Source organism: Nicotiana attenuata, chromosome 12 (assembly GCF_001879085.1).
Source record: "Nicotiana attenuata strain UT chromosome 12, NIATTr2, whole genome shotgun sequence".
Classification (NCBI taxonomy): domain Eukaryota; kingdom Viridiplantae; phylum Streptophyta; class Magnoliopsida; order Solanales; family Solanaceae; genus Nicotiana; species Nicotiana attenuata.
The window spans coordinates 13,107,791-13,127,946 of NC_032000.1; positions in this window are offsets into that span (position 1 = coordinate 13,107,791).

A 20,156-nucleotide genomic window follows, 5' to 3' on the forward strand; every position below is an offset into this window, starting at 1 on the left:
AGATTTGGGAAGAACGGGAAATTGAGTCCGGGGTTTATTGGCCCTTTTGAAATATTGCGGCGCGTTGGGGAGGTTGCTTATAAGCTTGCCTTACCTCCCAGCTTGGCAGGAGTTCATCCGGTATTTCATGTTTCGATGCTCCGGAGGTATCACAATGATCCGTTGCACGTGTTGGATTTCAGTTCAGTCCAGTTGGACAAGCACCTATCATATGTTGAGGAGCCAGTGGCGATTGGACAGGCAGGTTCGAAAGCTAAGGTCAAAGAACATTGCATCAATGAAGGTTTAATGGCGGGGTCATCCGGCCGAGGAGGCCACTTGGGAGACCGAGCAAGACATGCGCAGCCGTTACCCTCATCTTTTCACTACTTCGGGTATGTCTCTATGCTCGTTCGAGGACGAACGAATGTTTAAGTGTGGGAGGATGTAACGACCCGGCCGGTCGTTTTAAGAATTTGCTCTCCGATCCCCTATTAACTACTTTCCCCGTGTTTGTTTCTGCTATTGTGACTTACCGGGAGGATTTATTTGGAGTTTCGAATAGTTTTGGGACACTTAGTCCCTAAATGAGAGTTTAGGTTTTAGAATTTGGACCGTAGTCAGAGCAGAGTGAAGACGGCCTCGTAAAGGAATTTCGTTTGTTACGTTAGCTCCGTTGCATGATTTCGGGCATAGGGGCGCGTTCGTATTGTGTTTAGGAGGTTTGTAGCTCAATTAGGCTTGAAATGCCAAAAATTGAATTTTTGAAGTTTCCGGTTCGATAGTGAGATTTTGACCTAGGGGTCGGAATGGAATTTCGAGAGTTGGAGTAGCTCCGTAGTGTTGAATGTGACGTGTGTGCAAAATTTCAGGTCATTCGGGCGAGGTTTGATAGACTTTTTGATCGAAAGCGGAAATTTGAAGTTTTGGAAATCCTTAGGCTTGGATTGGAGAGTGAATTGTGGTTTTTGATGTGATTCGAAGGTTGGAATAAGTTCGTATGATATTTTAGGATTGATTGGCAGGTTTGGTTGAGGTCCCGGGGGACTCGTGTGAGTTTCAGGTGCTTAACGGAAGTTGAATTGGACTTAGGAAAAATTTGATGTTGGCTGAACCTGTCATAACCACACCTGCGTGAATGGGACCGCAGGTGCGGCGCCGCAGAAGCGGCTTGGTGATCGCAGAAGCGGATTTTGGTCCAGGCTCCAGAAGCCGCAAGTGCGAGAAGTAGAACGCACCTGCGAGATCGCATGTGCGGTAAGGGAGTCGTAGGTGCGGAAATTCCTGTTTAATGAAAAGTCGCAGGTGCGACTTGGTCTATGTAGAAGCGGGACCGCAGGTGCGGTCCTAGAGCCGCAGATGCGGTTTCACTGGTCAGAAAAGGGGAAGAACGAGGGTTTGAAATCAAAACTTGGAAAATTGAATTGGGAGCTCGGTAGGAGGCGATTTTTGGAGAGATTTTTGGTGGGAATTAACTGGTAATGATTCTTAACTCCTTTTTGCTTATAACCCATTAATCTAATCAGGAATTCATCATCTAATTTCGGAATTGGGATAAGAAACTGGGAAAAATTTGGAAAAGGTTCTTAGGCCTAATTTTGGGGTTTTGATCAAGATTTTGAGGTCGGATTGGAACAATTTTGGTATGTATGACTCGTGAGAGTGAGAGGGTTCTGAATTTGTAAATTTTACCCGATTCCGAGACGTGGGCCCGGGGGGTTTTGGTTAATTTTCCTAATTTCGCATATTAGCTTAGAATTAATTAGTTGAATTAGTTACTTGAAGTGTTATTTACATTATGCAATTACTTTGAATAGATTTGGGCCTTTTGGAGTCGGATACTCGTGGCAAGAACGTGGTATAGATTTGATTGAGCTGGTTCGAGGTAAGTGGCTTGTCCAACCTTGTGTGGGGGAACTCCTCTAAGGATTTGGTAGTGTGATATTTCAAATGCCTTGTACGTGAGGTGACGAGCGCGTACTTGTGCTGATTGTTGGAAATCCTGTTTTTCATTTAAGTATCTATAGTATCATATTTTTCTTCACTATTTACACTACTTGAACTTTGAGCTTACTGTTAGCTTAAGAAAGTATGCCTAAATGACTAAATTGCCTACTTGCTCAAACTACATTATCTGAACCCTGTGCAGCATGCTAGGTTAGAATTACCTGTCTATTTTGATATTAAATAGAATTGAGTTGATTATTCTTGTATTGTTGCTGCGTGTTTACATTGGGACTACGGGCGGTTCCTGGTAGATCCCCCTTGTCTGTTTATTTGGGACTACGGATGTGGTATTCCGGTAGATCCCCTGCACAGTGATATGGACTACGGGACAGCGCCCGGGAGATCCATTGATTATTTACTTTTGGGGCTTCAGGACGGGATCCTGGCAGACCCCCGGTTGTTATCTCTATGCTAAGTTGTATACCTTCTGTGATTATCTGCCTTGGTTGTGGTTGTTATTTCTCTCATTATCTGTATTTCTTTACTACTGCTCATCTTCCTTATATATATTATTGTATATGACCGGTAGGGCCCTGACCTTCCTCGTCACTACTCGACCGAGGTTAGGCTTGGCACTTACAAGGTACCGCAGTGGTTTACTCATGCCCTTTCCTACACATGTTTTTGCGTTTGCAGATCCAGGTACTTCCACTCAGTCTTATCACCCTTGAGGCGAGGCGCTTTCTATAGAGACTTCGAGGTATATCTGCTGCGTCCGCAGACCGATGAGTCCCGAGGAGTCCCTTTCCATTCTCTGTAGTAGTATAGCCCTTCTGTATCTTCGTTGTTGTCACGACCCGGATTTTCCACCCTCGGGAGTCGTGATGGTGCCTACTAATACGAGCTAGGCAAGCCAATAAATTGCACAATTTACCTTTTTACTCATTTTATATTCATTAACAGTTTCGAAGTAATAACATTTTAACAGCGGAATTTAACATAAGCGAAAGAAGGAAACAATAAGCTATCTGAACATGAGTATCTAATACAACTGTTTGAGTCTCGACTACCCAGAACTGGTGTCACAGTTTCACAGGCGGTCTAAGAGTACTACAAATAAAGGGTCTGAAAGAAATAAATACAACACTATCTCTAGAAATGCATGAAAGAAACAGGAATAGTAGATAGAAAGAGACGCCAAGGCCTGCGGACGCCTGCAGGACTACCTCGGGTCGCCTGATGATCAAGAATCAACAACCTCACTGCGGTCCGAAGTCCACAACACTGGGGTCTGCACAAAAGAGTGCAGAGTGTAGTATCAGCACAACCGACCCCATGTGCTGGTAAGTGCCTAGCCTAACCTCGGTGAAGTAGTGACGAGGCTAGGACCAGACTACCAAATAAACCTGTGCAGTTCAAATATATAGCGGAAAAGAAATACGGAAATAAACAAGTAAAGATTGGAGGGGGAAACATGCTTCGGGGAAAAACAGGTAAAAACAGAATATCAATAGAACATAAAGGAATCAAAAACCCAACCACTAACAAGAATAAAGAAAAACAAAGGCAGATTTCACTTTCTTTTCACATCTTGTTGCAGGCATGCAACCCGATCCCATTTCTCATATCTTGTGGCAGGCGTGCCACCCGCTCCCATTTCATGTATCTCGTGACAGGCGTGCCACCCGCTCCCATTTCATGTATCTTGTGGTAGGCGCACCACCCGCTCCCATTTCATTATATCTTGTGGTAGTCGTACCACCTGCTCCCGTTTTATTATATCTTGTGGTAGGCGTACCACCCTCTCCCGTTTCATTATATCTTATGGTCGGCGTACCACCCGCTCCCATTTTATTATATCTTTTGGTAGGCGTACCACCCGCTCCCATTTCCAACCAACAATAATCACATGGAATCCCGGCAAGGGAACAAGAATAACATAATAACTTCCCGGCAAGGAAACATTAATATCAAACAAACATCCTGGCACGAGAACAATAATATCTCAACAATATCCCAACAAGGGAACAATAATATCAAATAAACATCCCGGAAAGGGAACAATGATGATAATAACATGTGAGGCATAATAAACCACAACGGAGTCATAACAAATTATAACACAAGACTCACGGTCATGCTTGACACCAACATATAGATACTCGTCACCATGCCTATACGTCGTACTCCACAATTAACACGTAGCAAATAGGCACAACTCCTAATCCCTCAAGCTAAGGTTAGACCAAACACTTACCTTGATGCCACGAACACAATTCACGATTCAATTATAGCTTTACCCCTTGATTCCACCACCAATTCGCTCGTATGTAGTCACAAGTTACTTAATTATATCAATAAACACTAAATGAATCAACCCCAATGCATGAAAATGAGTTTTCCAAAGTTTTACCCAAAAAGTCAAAAATCGCCCCCGGGCCCACATGGTCAAAACCCGAGGTTCGAACCAAAACCCAATTACCCATTCCCCCACGAACTCAATTATATAATTTGTTTTGAAATCGGACCTCAAATCGAGGTCCAAATCCCCAATTTTTGAAAAACCTAAGTTTTACCCGAACACCCTATTTCCCCCATGAAAATTATTGATTTGAAGTTGAAATCATGTTAAAAGATGTTAAGAATTAAAGAAAGTTAGTTAAAATCGACTTACAATTGATTTGGAGAAGAAGAAATCCTTGAAAAATCGCCTAAGTGTGTTTATGTTTTGAGAGAATATGAAAATGGGTTAAAAATTCTGCTAAGTATAAAAGTTGCAGGTCTCAGATGTGGTAATTGCGAACAGGGGTTCGCAATTGCGAACCCCGACCTCTGCTGATATGGGAATTGCGAAACAGGGTTCGCATTTGCGAACCCTTAGGAAATCTGGACTTTCGCATTTGCGAACAATATGTCGCATTTGCGACTTCAAGTCCTTCCCAGCATACATCGCATTTGCGAGGTCGGAATTGCGGAAATGCGACCGAACTCAACCAGAACACACACTTTGAGAACTTAGCATACAACTGACTATCCCTCAAAGTCTCAAGAACCACTCTAAGATGCTGCTCATGCTCTTCCCGGCTGCGGAAATATATCAAAATATGATCAATGAAGACTATCACGAACGAATCCAAATAAGGCTTGAACACTCGGTTCATCAAATCCATGAAGGCTACTGGGGCATTTGTCAACCCGAATGAGATAACCAAGAACTCATAATGCCCGTACCGAGTGCGGAAAGCTGTCTTAGGGACATCGGATGCCCTAATCCTCAACTGATGATAGCTAGATCTCAAGTCAATCTTTAAAAATACCTTGGCACCCTGAAGCTGATCGAACAAATCATCAATCCTCGGCAGCGGATACTTATTGTTAATTGTAACCTAGTTCAATTGCCGGTAATCTATACACATTCGCATCGACCCATCCTTCTTCTTTACGAACAACACCGGCGCACCCTAAGGCGACACACTGGATTTGATGAAACCCTTTTCGAGCAAGTCTTGCAACTGCTCTTTCAACTCTTTCAACTCAGGCGGGGCCATACGATACGGCGGAATAGAAATGGGCTTAGTGCCCGGAGCCAAATCAATGCAGAAATCAATATCCCTGTCGGGTGGCATACCCAGCAGGTCTGAAGGAAATACCTCAGGAAACTCTCGAACAATGGGCACAAAATCAATAGAAGGGACCTCAGCACTGGAATCGCGAACATAAGCCAAATAGGCCAAACACCCCTTCTCGATCATACGCCGAGCCTTCACATAAGCGATAACACTACGGGTAGAATGACCAGGAGTCCCTCTCCGCTCTAAACGAGGTAAACCCGGCAAGGCTAAGGTCATAGTCTTGGCATGACAGTCTAAGATAGCGTGGTAAGGTGATAACCAGTCCATCCCCAATATAACATTAAAATCAACCATGTCCAGAAGCAACAAATCTACACGAGTCTCAAGACCCCCAATCACCACAATACAAGAACGATGGACTTGATCTACCATAATAGAATCACCCACTGGTGTAGACACATAAACAGGATCACTCAAAGAATCACTAGGCATAACCAGATACGGCGCAAAATAGGATGACACGTACGAGTACATAGACCCTGGATCAAATAACACTGAAGCATCTCTATCACAAACCAGGACAGTACCTGTAATAACTGCATCGGAAGCCTCAGCCTCGGGCCTGGCTGGAAGAGCATAACATCGGGGTTGGGCCCCACCACCCTGAATTACATCTCTGGGACGGCCTGCTGCTGGCTGGCCTCCACCTCTAGCGGCCTGAGCTCCACCTCTAGGAACTCTACCTCCACCTCTAGCACCTCTACCCCCACCTCTAGCTGGCTGGGCGGGCTGTGGAACACTCGGTGCCTGAACCATGGCACGGGAACCCTGATGTTGAGAGCTACTCGGTGCTCGAGGGCAATACCTACCAATGTGCCTTGTGTCGCCACAAGTAAAACAAGCCCTCGGCTGCTGGGCTGACGACCCTGAAAGCTCTGAAACGGCGGTGCACTGATAGGAGCTGGTGGTGCACTGTAGGACTGTTGATCAAAATGCTGCATCTGAGGACCACGGCCACCTGAAGCACCGTGAGAAACCTGAAGTGCCGACTGAAAAAGCCTAGGAGGATGGCCTCTACCATACGAATCCCTACCTCCAGACGAGGTACCACTGAATCGGCCTAAATGACGGGGCCTCTGGTCCGACCCATGACTACCTCCCTGTGACAGAACCATCTCCACTCTCCTGGCCACGTTGGCTGCCTCCTGAAAAGAGATCTTACTCCCTGTCTCCCTCATCTGAAGTCGGATAGGCTGGATAAGTCCCTCAATGAACCTCCTCACCCTCTCGCTCTCGGTGGGAAGTATGATAAGAGCATGACGAGCCAAGTCGATGAATCTGGTCTCATACTGGGTAACAGTCATAGAACCCTACTGGAGACGCTCAAACTGCCTCCGATAGGCCTCTCTCTGAGTGATGGGGAGAAATTTCTCCAAAAATAGCTGAGTAAACTGCTCCCAAGTCAAAGCTAGCGATCCGGCTGGTCTAGCCAAACAGAAATCCCTCCACCAAGTCTTGGCAGATCCAGACAAGCGAAAAGTAGCAAAATCGACCCCATTGGCCTCAACTATCCCCATGTTCCTGAGAACCTCATAACAGCTGTCTAGATAATCCTGTGGATCCTCAGTAGACGCACCGCTGAAAGTAGTGAAGAGCTTGGTGAAACCTATCTAACCTGCACAAAGCATCCGAAGAAGTAACTTATTTAGCACCAGTCTGTGCTGTTGTTCGGTTGAAGAAGAGGTACGTGACCTCGCCATTCGCGAAAGGACAAGAGTAGGGGTTTCAATTTAGCACTGAGAAAACAAAATCGCACGCCAGGAAAGAAAAGATATGGAATTTTCCTAACTCTAAGCCTCTGGGGGATAAATACAGATGTCTCCGTACCGATCCCTCAAACTCTACTAAGCTTGTCTGTGAACTGTGAGACCCATGTAACCTAGAGCTCTGATACCAACTTGTCACGACACGGATTTTCCACCCTCGGGAGTAGTGATGGAGCCTACTAATAGGAGCTAGGCAAGCCAATAAATTGCACCATTTACCTTTTTACCCATTTTATATTCATTAACAGTTTCAAAATAATAATATTTTAACAGCGGAATTTAACATAAGCGGAAGAAGGAAACAATAAGCTATCTGAACATGAGTATCTAATACAACTGTTTGAGTCTCGACTACCCAGAACTGGTGTCACAGTTTCACAGACGGTCTAAGAATACTACAAATAAAGGGGTCTGAAAGAAATAAATACAACACTGTCTCTGGAAATGCATGAAAGAAACAGGAATAGTAGATAGAAGGAGACGCCAAGGCCTGCGGATGCCTGCAGGACTACCTCGGGTTGCCTGATGATCAAGAATCAGCAATCTCACTACGGTCCGAAGTCCACAACACTGGGGTTTTGCACAAAAGAGTGCAGAGATTAGTATCAGCACAACCAACCCCATGTGCTGGTAAGTGCCTAGCCTAACCTCGGCGAAGTAGTGACGAGGCTAGGACCAGACTACCAAATAAACCTGTGCAGTTCAAATATATATAGCGGAAAAGAAATATGGAAATAAACAAGCAAAGATGGGAGGGGGAAACATGCTTCGGGGAAAACAGGTAAAAACAGAATATCAATAGAACATAAAGGAATCAAAAACCCAACCACTAACAAGAATAAAGAAAAACAAAGGCAGATTTCACTTTCTTTTCACATCTTGTTGCAGGCGTGCAACCCGATCCCATTTCTCATATCTTGAGGCAGGCGTGCCACCCGCTCCCATTTCATGTATCTCGTGGCAGGCGTGCCACCCGCTCCCATTTCATGTATCTTCTTGTAGGCGTACCACCCGCTCCCATTTTATTATATCTTGTGGTAGGCGTACCACCCGCTCCCATTTCATTATATCTTGTGGTAGGTGTACCACCAGCTCCCGTTTCATTATATCTTGTGGTAGGCGTACTACCCGCTCCCATTTCATTATATCTTGTGGTAGGCGTACCACCCGCTCCCATTTCATTAAATCTTGTGGTAGGCGTACCACCCGCTCCCATTTCCAACCAACAATAATCACATGGAATCCCGGCAAGGGAACAAGAATAACATAATAACTTCCCGGCAAGGAAACATTAATATCAAACAAACATCCTGGCACGAGAACAATGATATCTCAACAATATCCCGACAAGGGAACAATAATATCAAACAAACATCTCGGAAAGGGAACAATGATGATAATAACATGTGAGGCATAATAAACCACAACGGAGTCATAACAAATTATAACACAAGACTCACGGGCATGCTTGACACCAACGTATAGATACTCGTCACCATGCCTATACGTCGTACTCCACAATTAACACGTAGAAAATAGACACAACTCCTAATCCCTCAAGCTAAGGTTAGACCAAACACTTACCTCGATGCCACGAACACAATTCACGATTCAATTATAGCTTTACCCCTTGATTCCACCACCAATTCGCTCGTATGTAGTCACAAGTTACTTAATTACATCAATAAACACTAAATGAATCAACCCTAATGCATGAAAATGAGTTTTCCAAAGTTTTATCCAAAAAGTCAAAAATCGCCCCGGGGCCCACATGGTCAAAACCCGAGGTTCGAACCAAAACCCGATTACCCATTCCCCCACGAACTCAATTATATAATTTGTTTTGAAATCGGACCTCAAATCGAGGTCCAAATCCCTAATTTTTGAAAAACCTAGGTTCTACCCGAACACCCTATTTCCCCCATGAAAATCATTGATTTGAAGTTGAAATCATGTTAAAAGATGTTAAGAATTGAAGAAAGTTAGTTAAAATCGACTTACAATTGATTTGGAGAAGAAGAAATCCTTGAAAAATCGCCTAAGTGTGTTTATGTTTTGAGAAAATATGAAAATTGGTTAAAAATTCTGCTAAGTATAAAAGTTGCAGGTCTCAGATGTGGTAATTGCGAACAGGGGTTCGCAATTGCGAACCCCGACCTCTGCCGATATGGGAATTGAGAAACAGGGTTCGCATTTGCGAACCCTTAGGAAATCTGGACTTTCGCATTTGCGAACAATATGTCGCATTTGCGACTTCAAGTCTTTCCCAGCATACATCGCATTTGCGATGGGGATCCTCGCATTTGCAAGGTCGGAATTGCGAGAGTAGCTCACATTTGCGAGATAAGGCAGACCTGGGCTGGTTCGCATTTGCGACCATGCCCTTGCATTTGCGACAGTCGCAATTGCGAGCCAGGCTTCACAAATGCGAAGCCTGCAGGTCTGATCACACCAGCAGAATTTCTGCAATTTTCTATGTCCGAAATGCACTCCGTTTCCTATCCAAAACTCACCCGAGCCCTCGGGGCTCCAAACCAAATATACACCCAACCTCAAAAATATCCTACGGACTTATCCGTGCACTCAAATCACCAAAATAACATCATGAACATCAAATTAAACCTCAAGATCAATGAAATTTTCTCAAAACTTCCTTAAACATCAATTTTACATTTAAGGTCTGAATCTCGTCAAATGGATTCCGTTTCTTACCAAACTTCACAGAATTATCTTAAATCATATATAAGACCTGTACCGGGTGCCAGAACCAAAATACGGGCCCGATACCAACATGTTCCAATGAAATTTCATTTCCAAATCCTTTAAACAATTTCAGAAAACAATTTTCTTCACAAAATCATTTCTCGGACTTGGGACCTCGAAATTCGATTCCGGGCATACGCCCAAGTCCCATATTTTTCTAGAGACCCTCCGGGACCGTCAAATCACGGGTCCGTGTCCGTTTACCAAAAATGTTGACCGAAGTCAACTTAAATGTATTTTATAGTAAAAATTTATCATTTTTCACAGAATTTCACATATAGTCTTTTCGGCTATGCGCCCGGACTACACACGCAAATAGAGGTGATACTAAAAGAGGTTTTTACAGCCTCGAAACGCAGAATTCAATTTAAAAACAAGTGCTTTTGGGTCATCACAGTTGTTGTTAGACATTTCTGGAGTTAGAGCATTTTATGTACTCTTAGCTTGTGATTCATGGGGTTCCGTATTTTGGGAGTGTTCGGTTGAAATTTTTGGATTGTTATATGCCGGGCGGCATCTTAAACACTGTTATACTTTGTTGTCTCGGCTTTTATTAGTTTCTTTTCCGCAATTATTCCTTTACCGCATTTGTTAGGCTTACCTAGTTATAGAGACCAGGTGCCATCACGATTGTTCATGGAGGGCGAACTTGGGTCGTGACAGAAGGTTGGCACACTGACCGGATATACCTTAAAGGAGTTCAAGTAACTTCAGAACAGGCAACATTAGGAGCAAACAAGTGCTAAAGAGGCTAAGACATACACAACGAACAAAGATGATGCCTAAACATCACTCGTATGCATATTGGATCATGGATTCAGCAATAATAACATGTACCAATCAGGGATATGTAAGAATGCAAGTGCAGAAGTTAAGTGACACACCAGTTAAACGAGAAATGCAAGAAAAGTACAAAACCCACAATGTTCTGAATCGTCAATGAGAAGTAAAAACACAGAACTTAATGCCTTGGCTTTCAGCCGGCCAAGACTAAAGTGTAGAATGAAATAACAGAGTAAAGTTTTATATCTAGTGAGATTATAATGATTTTTGAGTCTGTCCTAAAGGGAAAGGGGGAAGAGGTTTATATAGTGGCAGAAATTAACAAGTAAACAGTGAAAATCTGTAAAATTGAACATAAGTAAGGAAACCATAGCGTGACGAATCAATAAAATCGGATTTAGGGGGAATAGGTAAACCCTAATTTCAGGGAAAGCAAATACTGACAAAAATATAACAAAAATCGGTCACATGGTAGAATATAGGATGAACATAGACATAATAACACTTAGAATCAGAAAATTGAACCGATTTTGGTTCGATTCAAAGAGATCTGAAACCCCTAGTTTTTAGGTAAACTACACAAAATCGGCAGAAAATAAAGACAAAAGAATTACATATTGCATAAGATGAAGTATACAGGAAATTATTCAAAAAAAAAGCACAGAATCGAACCAGATTTGGTTCGATTAAGAAGGATCTGAAACCCCAATTTAGGGTAAGTAAAAAAATGGGCAGAAAATAGACAGATTTATACATAATAGGGTGAATAAAGACGAGATAATACATAAAATCAAGGCCTAGACAAATTTTGGTTCGAGTCAAAGAGGATCTTTAAACCCTAACCTTAGGGCTAAGCAAGATCTGAACAGATCGGGCTCACATGGTGCAAAATAACGTGTTTGGACTTATTATCGTCCAGATTCAAGAGACGAAGATCGATTAGGACAAAATTAAAGTAGGGATAATTGCCATGTTTAGGCAATTACTAGGTAATTCCGTAAAGAATCACCCAATAAGGGAAATATGTCGAAATGGTAAGTAAATGGGAAGAAAATCCGATTAGGAACGGGATTAGGAGATGATTTTGGTGAGGCGACAGACAAGGGTTCTTCAGAGGAGGAGAGTATAGAGTGGGCGGGTTTTGGAAAATAGGGTTAGGGTTTGGGGGATGGTGATATATGGAAAGGGGGGAATGCTTGTGAGCCGTTGATCATTTCTTATCAACGCCTGGGATTTAAGCAGAGGTTGGGTCGGGATCAACGGCTGGGATCTAAGCAGAGGTTGGGTCGGGTTTAATAAAATGGGTAAGGGACTGGGCTAATGGTGTTGGGCCAAGGGTATTGGGCTGGTGTATTGGGTAGTTTTAGATCCGAATTTGGGTAAGAATTTGGGCTAGTTTTTAAATACCCCATATTTAATAAATAAATAATTTATGAAAGCAATTAATAAATAATAAAAATAACATTGTGCACTAAAATGATTTAAAATAATTTCTTACCATTTTAAAAATATAAAAGATCATTTTTTGCATAAATAGTGTAATTATACATTAATATGGGCGATTATTGTAAAGATGTGCAATTTAGCCTTAAATGCAAATGTAATTATAAAAATGCACTGAAATATTAAAATTTATCTTGGTACAAATGATAAGTTTGGATGATTAATTCATCATAAAAAATAATTAGTAGTGTAATTATTGGACATTTATATAATAAAAATGCAGAAATAAATTGATTTAAATCTTTAAAAATCATGGAAATTTATGAAAAAATACTTGTGTATGCTTATAACTCAAATGATGATGCATATGCACTATTTTGGAAGTATATGTATATATATTTAAAATATGAGGGAAAAATTGGGTATCAACACTAGGGAAGATCCATCCCAAAATATATACACATCACCGACAACAGTCACTCAATACCGAGGAAGGCCATTCCAGCCCTGTGGAGAAGATCCATCTCCAGGTACCAATACTTCGGACAAGATCCATGTCCAGAGAAGATCCATCCCTCAATAATATCATCCGCGCCCACTATGGGTGTGCAGACTCCGAAGGGGCTCCTATGGCCCAAGCACTATTGTAAGCAATATAACTGCTGTAGCGTGCAGCCTGACCCCGTAACTATCACTCAAAATCAGGCTCTCGGCCTCACTCAGTCATCACTCTCCAGTCTCACTCACGGGCTCACAATGTCATGGAAACTAGCCCGGAAATAATGATATGCGAAGACAATAATAACAATTGAAACTGAGATATGATATGAAATGCATGAATATGACTGGGTACAAAATAACAGTGAAATCAGTGAAATGACAACAAGAAACGACCACTAGGGGTCCCAACAGTATCGACATGAAGCTCTAACATGCTCTCCTGCATGCTTTGTAGCTCGATTACTTTATCACATAATGGAAACACGGATATTAACAAGAAAGAGTCATTAAATGGTGCCATGGAATAAACCAGCTCACTATTCTCACGGTGCACGCCCGCACGCCCGTCACTTGGCATGTGCGTCACCTCAATACTAATCACATAACACGTAGTTCGGGGTTTCGAACCCTCATAACCAAGTTTGAAAGCGTTACTTACCTTAACCAAGCCAAAATCATACTCGTCGACACCTTTGCCTCTCAAATCGGCCTCCAAACGTCCCGAATCTAGTCACAAGAAATACAATGCAATCAATATACACCAAGGAACCAATTCCACAAGAAAAACTACTTAATTGGACACAAATCCCGAAATCGACTCAAATCCTGCCCCCGAGCCCACATCTCGGAATTCGACAAAAGTCACAAAACTAGAAATCTCATTCACTCACGATTCTATCCATACCAATTTCATCAAAACTCGACGTCATTTGGTCCCTTAAATCCCCGAATTACTCTCTCCAAAATCCCAAGCCCTAACCCCTTTTTTCACTTCAAAAATCCTACTAATTAGATGGGAAATCAACGGGAAAATGCCATAGTTAATGATAATAGGGCTCAAGCAACATACCTCAATGAATATCGTTGAATCCCCTTCAAACATCACTCCAAAAGCTCAAAAGTCCGAGTTGAAAATGGTGGAAATGAGCAAAAATTCGCGAAGTCTTGTATTTATAGCTTCTGCCCAGGCTTTTCGCACCTACGACCCTAAATGCGCACCTGCGGTGCCGCTTCTGCGCAAAAACCTCCGCATCTGCGGAAAATCACTTAAATCTGTGGGACCACATCTGCGCCAATATTTTAAAAGGCGGGGGCGTGAGGCGAGGCGTTTTACCTCTGATGAGGCGAGGCGTAAACCCTGAGACATGGGGCGTAAGTCCCATGGATCTTTAAATTTTATTAATTTCATGAATTTTTAAGATAGTATAAAATAAAAAATAATTATAAAAAGTACATTAAAATCATAGAATTATAACAAATAATATATTAAAATATTAATAAATTATAATTCAACTATGAATAATACGAAAAGTATGACATATATCATAACAAATAGTTGCAATGTCGTTACAACTCAAACATCAAGAGTAATGTATTCGATACGAAATCTTATATGTATCTCTTAAGGAATAATGAATCTTGAAAGAATTTCGATATTATAATTTGATATTTTTCTTAAAATACTCCTTTTATTTAATATGCTTTCTATTTGAAAGAGAATTTTTATAAAAATATAATTCACAATTTAAATATGATTCTTAAGCATCATTCATTTATAAGTTTCAACAAGTTAATAAAGTGACACATAGTTCACCATACAATACCATGATAACTAATTATTTGTACATAGTTACTAGTTGATACTGAGCTATTAAATTAATAAGTATTGTATCTCGTAAACGTGAAAAAAATAATTATAAAAAATATGGACTATTATATATTATATAGTAAAGACATAACAATAGTTAATAAATAAATACTTTTTAAATGAAAGATTTATTTAAAATTAACTACCATAGTAGTCTTAGTGAATAACGTGCAATAATTTTTATTTTAGTTATGAAAAACTCCCAACATAATAATTTATACTTAGGAAAAAAGTAATTTTGAGTAGTCAACGATTTATTAAGAAAAATTGAAGATTTACAAGATTAGTTACGTACAATTGCATAAAGTTCTATTAGGCGAGCCCAGTACGCTGGGCGTTGGGCGTGTCCGGGGCGTAAGCCCCGATGGCTGAGGCGTAAGTCTCACGGAACTAAGCCCCAAACATAAGCCCAGGGGCGTTTTACGAGTGCTCCGCCCCGGGGCGAGTCCCGGGCGAGTCCTAATTCTGCCTTTTAAAACAGAGGTATCATCAAGTTTGTTTATTGGAACAAGTTTTATATTGAAGAAGAAAGGTCTTAAGCGTGCAGCAGCAGCAGCTGACACTCGAGCAGTGTTCATCTCCGATTAGTGACGTGGATATCACTTACGACTGGAGTGGCGAAATCTATGTAAAGTAATTTGAGCCTTTTGCTTATATTTAGTTTAATATTTTATCATCGCTTGCTTGGTTGTATGCTACGTATACAGTACCTATTTTGGTATTTGTTTTTATCCTTATTATCTTAATAAAGGATTACAAAGTGGATAACATTGTTAGATCCACTTAAACTCCACCAGAATTTGCAAGAAATATACAACCACCAGAAGTGGTTATATTTTGTATATCTCATTGTAACTAAATTTTGTTAACCACCAGAAGTGGGATATGCCTATGACCACCAGAAGTGATAATTTAGGCTTTCTATGGTTACAATTGAAAAAAAGCTACATAAATATTCTCTATATTAAATGTACGCCTCGATTTGCTCCTAAAGTAGTAAATATTTTAAAAGAGGTTGAAGTATCACAATTTGATGTGATTAATGCATGTTCAGATAATTATGTTCGATTTCCTGAAGGATGAGAACTTTTGATAATGTTAATCCATTCCCTGAAGTGAATGTGATAATATTAATAAAGCTCGTAAATATGAACGCGCTTTTGATGTAAATGTATTACAATTCACCTCCAGAAGAGGTAATATGATTGAGAGAATATATACTCAATTTTTCGTATTTTAAATTTGCTCCTGAAGAAGTAACACAATTGAAATTTTCTCCTGAAGCAGGAAAATATTATGAAACAGTGTCTGTCTGCGCTTAAATAAAATAATAAGCTATTCAAAGTTATTTTTGAAGCACATTTTCATTCCCTGGAGTGAATGAAGAAATACCACAACTCATCTTCTGAAGAGGTAGAATAACAAAGGATATAAATCTTATTTTTGTGGCATAAAGATCATTGCCGCACGTACCCGCTGTACGTAAAATATCTTGAATAATTTTATTAAATATCATTCTAAGGAAAAAGCATTCTTGTAGAATACTTTGTACTACAACCACATTAATATGTTATGGTTAGTTATCGAGTTTTCCGAAGGAAATAACAACTCATGTATCTTTCCCTGAAGGATGTAATGATTATGTGGTTGCCGCTTTGATATAAAATATTCGGATGTTAATGGCGTTTCTCCCTGAAGGAGATATTTGTCACAAAGTTGGTGGTAAAAAATACTGAAATTCTTAATTTCTTACATTTATAAGTTTAGAATTGTCTTTATAATGTTCACTTTATTATGATTTTCTCTCATGATACCAGAAGTGTCTGAGCAATAATTGATAGTACAAAATATCAACAACTCCTGAAGAGCTCACTGTTTTTCTAGAAGGCACATGACACCAGTAGCGTTTGATAAATATTAAATTGTGGATAATAAATGAAGGCTCTCAAAGAGTTTATATACAAATATGTCATTCATATTATATGATTATGGTCAAAATATATGTTATAGTAAACCTGAAGTTTACTAATACAAATGACTATCATATTGAGACTACAAATGATTGGAAGATTAAAAATCTTCATGTTCCCACAATCATAGGGGGTAAAATTATATTTATGTGAGAAGTTACCCGCCTTATTCTTCAATTTTGTACTATATCAGTATCAGAGTAAGCCAGAAGTTTACTAGAGCAAAAACAATCACAGTAAATAAGAAGTTTACTAATGCAAAAGTTTATTCCATAGTAAACCAGAAGTTTACTAAGAGATAGCACATGTCATGATAAACTTGAAGTTTTCATTTGCCATTTTTAAATGAGCTATTTGAGAATTCAGATAAGCATATACTGAAGAACTAGAAGATTCTTCAAGAATTCTCCTGTGTTGCTTATTCTCATAATAAATTGATTATACCAGCTAAAGTTGGGACTAAGACCCCTGATTCTGAAATATATAAAAGGTGAATATGGGCCCATTCACCTATCATGTGAACCACTTATAGATGCATATATGAGATGGTTACATGTGTGTTTATTGTCAACCTGCAGTTTGGCATTTGAAATTGCTTTTATCAATTAAGAGCATAATTTTCAGGATTATGAAATCAAGATAGTTCATCTTGATAATGCTGATTTATATCCAAGCTGGTTTAGCATTGAATACCTCCTATTAATGGCTAAACCATTGTTTATGAGAACAAAGCCTCATGTGTTGGTCTAAGATTTTCTAAATTGCATATAGCAACACTTGTATGCATCAAACCAACAATATATGATAAGTCCTTCCCTCACAATTGGTTTAGGATCAGAAACCAAATATTTTTACTATCTTTTGATGTGTTGTATATGATTAATTTCTCTACCACAATGCACAAAGATATGTTTCCCAAAGAATATTGGGGATATATATTAGTTTTTCAAACATTTGGGGGATGGAATAAACAACTGAAAAATATGCTATATGAATCGAATTATCATATGATCCTCACTTAGAAGATAATTCAAGTCAAATGCTGCTGATCCAAAATTAAATATCATATTTTAGCTGCAAATGCTCCTATTAAAATTAAAGTCCCTGAAAGATGGAGTTTACTGTACGCATGAAGCGTGGTAGACCAATCGGTTCCAAAGGTAACAATCCTTGAAAATGATAGGAGCAAATGATCAAAATGATCATAATAAGGAGGAAATAAGCTCTAGAAGAGCCCACGACATAACATTTCATGAAACTCCTGAAGAAGTTCAGGTACCTGAAAATAAAGAAAGTGATGAGATCTCAACAAGTTATGTCGCTTGCGAACCGATATGAAATGATCGTCGACGATATATTTGATACAATATAGTGCACAATATTATAAAAAATTATGAGGATCGGACCTGTAGTCCAGACACCTGAAGATGTCATGTCATTTAAATGCAAGGCATAATCTATATGACTCATTTGATTAAGTCTATATGAAGATCCCTGAAGGATTTAAAATGCTTGAAGCATATAATTCAAAGTCTTGAGAAATGTACTCGATCAAATTATAAAGATCTTTGTGTGATTTAAAGCAATCTGGGAGCATATGGTATAATCGCCTTAGTGAATATTTGCTGAAAGAAGATTACATAAATGATGTTATTTGTCCATGTATTTTTATAAAGAAAATGTCATCAGAATTTATTATACTTGCTATTTATGTTGATGACATAAATCTAGTTGGAACTCCAGAAGAGATCCAAAAGCCAATTGAATATCTTAAGAAAGAATTTGAGATGAAAGATCTTGGAAAGACAAAACTTTGCCTTGGTCTGCAAATTGAACATTTAGCAGACAAGATCTTTATCCATCAATCTCCCTATACATAAAGGGTCTTAAAATATTTTTACATGGACAAAGCGCACCCATTAATACACCAATGGGTGTTCGATCACTTAAAGTGAATAAGGATCCGTTCCGACCTCCAGAAGAGGATGATGAACTCCTTGGTCCTGAAATACTCTATCTCAGTGCAATTGATGCACTTATGTATTTTGCTAATGCTAACAAAGGTGGTGCAGATTATATTGGTTATGCAGATGCATGTTACTTATCCGATCCCCATAAAGCTCGATCTCAAATCGGCAAATCCGTTCAAGTGATAATCCAGCAGATTTATTCACTAAATCTTTGCCAACTTCAACTTTTGAGAAGATGGTATACAAGATTGGAATGCGGAGATTCAAGTATTTGAAACAAGGTTTTCATCAGGGGGAGTAAAATACGCGATGCACTCTTTTTTCCTTACTAAGATTTTTTCCATGGGGTTTTCCTTATAAGGTTTTTAATGAGGCACCTAGCAATGCGTATTACTAAATATGTGTACTCTTTTTCCTTCACTAGGATTTTTTTCTCACGTGATTTTTCCTAGTAAGGTTTTAATGAGGCACATTATCTTTTAATGAACATCCAAGGGGGAGTGTTATAAATATATATTATGGATGTTCATTTAGTACTCCGTTGTAAATAAGCTTCCTGAAGAAGCTTATCCATATGGGACTCCGCCGTAAATATGTTTATTTATTTAGTACTCTATTGGAAATAAGCCTCCTGAAGAAGCTTATCACTTCGGTACCCGGTTATGGATAAACATTATCCCCGGGAGAAGATTATCCATACCGGGTATAATAAGCTTATACTTTCGATACTCCGTTATGGATAAACATTACCCCCAGTAGAAGATTATTCATATTTGGTATAGTAGCAGCTTACACAACAACTTCCTTTCTTCTATAAATAGAAGAGATTTCAGTTCATTATGTACATGAATTTGAAGTTGAATAATAAATATCTCTCTCTCTCTACTTGTCTTCGGTTTCTTTACTTTAAAGTCTTTATTTTATAACAGGAACTTATTATTTGTTGGAGAAATGCAAAGGATTTTTTTTAATAATCACTCATTTAGAATATATTTTGTCTTCTACTATTCCATCCTTATTACTTCAAGTTTATACTTTTATCAGTTTAATTCTCAATACTATATTGTAACTGCTTTTTTTTTTAAAATTCTTTTACCATCAATACTATTATGTACAATACAAGTTTTGCAATTACTTATATGATGAATTTGTAAAATAACTGAATTTTATTTTCTAACTACTTAGTTGATTCAAAAATTTATTTTGTTAAATTAATTCAAAAAACTTAATTATTCATTATGAACATTAGAGAAAATAATTTTTTTTTCATTCAAATTCTTAATATTATCTCATTCCAAGTCTAATATTTAACTATAACTATATTTGTCACAACCCGGATTTTTCACCATCGGGGGTCGTGATGGCGTCTACTATCGGAGCTAGGCAAGCCAAACATTTAAACATTTTTCTGATAACATCCCAACAATAATAATAATACGAGTCATTTAAATAAAAACAGGAGTCTTTAAAACATAGATAACTGAAAACCCAAAGATGCGGAAGCTTAACATTTCTCTACCCAAGACTGGTGTCGC